This window comes from Panicum virgatum, chromosome 5K (genome assembly GCF_016808335.1).
Source record: "Panicum virgatum strain AP13 chromosome 5K, P.virgatum_v5, whole genome shotgun sequence".
Lineage (NCBI taxonomy): Eukaryota > Viridiplantae > Streptophyta > Magnoliopsida > Poales > Poaceae > Panicum > Panicum virgatum.
The window spans coordinates 9,999,256-10,002,500 of record NC_053140.1 but is presented as its reverse complement, the minus strand read 5'-3'; positions in this window follow the sequence as shown (position 1 = coordinate 10,002,500).

Here is a 3,245-nt window from a genome sequence, read left to right as displayed (position 1 = left end):
GGGACGCGGCGGCGCGCGTGGCCGGGTCGGACTCGAGCTAGAGTCCGGCTCGGTCGGGGAGGAAGACGCTCCCGACAGGCGGGACCCGCCTGGCGGTGAGTCAGGGAGGGGAAGGGAGCGCTGGGCCGGAACGGGCCGAGAGGCGGGGGAACGGGCCGGCGGGGAGGAAAAATTCTGGGCCGCGGGGAGGAAAAACTGGGACGCCGGTTGGGCCGGAACAAAAAGGGAAACGGGCCGCAGAGAAAGAGTTCTGGGCCGCGAGGTGAAATGAGGAAAAAGAAAAAGACGGATTGGGCTGAAAGAGAGGGAGAAAGAGAAAACCTTTTTCATTTTCTGAAATGATTCAAACTCTTTCAAATTAAATTCAAACTCAAAGATTTGAATTCAAGTTGAACAACAAGCAAATAAAAATGCAAACCAGCATGAGATGCACACACCTATTTTCCTTATATTTATTTTATGGCTAAATAATTTATTTAAGCTTGCGATAAATGCTCTAAATTCAAGATAAAATAAATAGAACCTTATCGAACCTACAGAAAACCTAATTAAATTTATTTAGGTTCCTAATTTGAAAATACGGGTGTTACAAACCTACCCCCCTTAAAAGGAATCTCGTCCTCGAGATTCAGCTGGGCTAGCAAAGAGCTGGGGGAATTCTGCCTGTAACTCATCTTCTCTTTCCCAAGTAGCCTCATCCTCTGCATGATGACTCCACTGAACCTTACACATCCGTACCCTCTTACTCCGAGTAATCCTCTCTAACGTGTCCAGAATTTTGATCGGATACTCAGTATAAGTCAGATCATCTTGCACATTCAGTTTCTCCAGTGGCAATTCCTCCTCTGGCACCCTCAAACACTTTCTCAACTGAGATATATGGAACACATTGTGCACATCGGACAATCGGGCCGGTAGCTCTAGCTCATAAGCTACTTCACCCTTCCGGGCCAAGATCTTGAATGGTCCGATGTAACGAGGTGACAACTTCCCCTTAACTTTGAATCTGCGCAAACCTCTGATAGGTGACACTTTGAGATACACCAAATCTCCTTCTTCAAGGATCAACTCCCTACGCCCCTTGTCTGCATAGCTCTTCTGCCTCGATTGTGCCACTTTCAGATTCTCTCTGACAATCTGTACTTGTCGTTCAGCCTCTTTGATGATCTCTGGGCCGAACAACTGGCTTTCTCCCGTCTCACTCCAATATAATGGAGTCCTGCACTTCCTTCCATATAATGCCTCAAACGGTGCCATCTTTAAGCTGGCCTGATAACTGTTGTTGTAGGAGAATTCCGCATACGGCAAACTCTTATCCCAGCTGCATCCGTGCTTTAGAGCACAAGCTCTAAGCATATCCTCTAACACCTGATTGGTCCTTTCTGTTTGCCCATCTGTCTGCGGGTGATAAGCTGAGCTGAAGTTCAGCTTCGTATCCATTGACTCATGCAACTTCTGCCAAAACCGAGACGTGAACTGAGTACCTCTGTCGGACACAATCTTCTTAGGTACCCCATGTAGGCAGACAATCCTGGATATGTATAGCTCTGCCAGTTTGGCTCCCGAGTAAGTAGTCTTCACTGGAATGAAGTGAGCTACCTTTGTCAACCTATCCACAATAACCCATATGGAATCATAGCCATCCTTTGTACGTGGTAACCCCACAATAAAATCCATACCAATTTCTTCCCATTTCCATTATGGTATTTTCAATGGTTGCAACAAACCGGCTGGCCTCTGATGTTCTGCCTTGACTCTCTGACACACATCACATATGGCCACGTGAGCTGCAACATCACGCTTCATACCATACCACCAATATCTTTCTTTCAAGTCCTGGTACATTTTGGTACTGCCTGGATGAATCGAGTAGGCGGAATCATGGGCTTCTTTTAGAATCTTTTCACGCAGATGATCCACCTCTGGCACACATATCCTCTTTCTGAACCACACGGTTCCATGTTCATCCTCAGAAAAATCAGGTGCCTTGCCTCTTTCCATCAGCTCCTTGATCTCCTTGATCTTATCATCCTCAAGCTGACCCTCCCGTATCTCTTGCTCAAGAGTCGGCTCGACTTCTATAGTGATTCCCTCAGTGTGACCAACAAAACCAAGGTTGAGTTTCTCAAACTCCCAACACAATTCTTGAGGCATCTGCCTAACTCTCATTGCATTTACATGGCTCTTGCGGCTCAAAGCATCTGCAACCACATTAGCTTTCCCTGGATGGTAGTGTATCTCCAGGTCATAATCCTTTATGAGCTCTAACCATCTTCTCTGTCTCAGGTTGAGATCATTCTGAGTGAAGATGTACTTCAGACTCTTGTGATCAGTATATATCTGACATCTATGTCCCAACAAATAGTGTCTCCATATCTTCAAGGCATGTACCACGGCAGCTAATTCCAAGTCATGAGTGGGATAATTCTGCTCATGCTTCCTCAACTGACGAGACGCATAAGCAATCACATGTCCCTCTTGCATCAGCACACAACCTAGTCCTTGCCGAGATGCATCACAATATATATCAAAGCTCTTGTGGATATCCGGCATAGCCAACACTGGTGCTGTGGTCAATCGTCTCCTCAATTCCTCAAAACTGGCTTGGCACTCATCTGACCATACAAACTCTTTTCCTTTCTCCAGTAGCGAAGTAAGGGGTTTCACTATCTTGGAGAAGCCTTCTATAAATCTTCTGTAGTAGCCTGCGAGTCCTAAGAAACTTCGGATTTCTGAAACTGTCTGAGGTGGTTCCCACTTCAACACATCTCTGACCTTGCTGGGATCAACTGCAATTCCTCCATCTGTGATGACATGACCAAGAAATGAAACTTCTTTCAACCAGAATTCACACTTGCTGAACTTGGCATACAACTGATTCTCCCTGAGCTTCTGCAAAACAAGCCTCAAATGTTCCTCATGTTCTTCCTCATTCTTGGAGTACACCAATATATCATCAATGAACACCACTACGAACTTGTCGAGATACTCCATAAACACATTATTCATCAAGTACATAAAGTAAGCTGGTGCATTGGTCAACCCGAATGACATAACCGTATATTCATACAACCCATATCTAGTAGTGAAAGCAGTCTTGGGAATATCCGACGGTCGTATCCTCAACTGGTGATACCCTGACCTCAGATCAATCTTGGAGAATACCTTGGCTCCTCTCAGCTGATCAAACAAATCTTCTATACGAGGCAACGGATACTTGTTCTTGATAGTAACTTCATTTAATG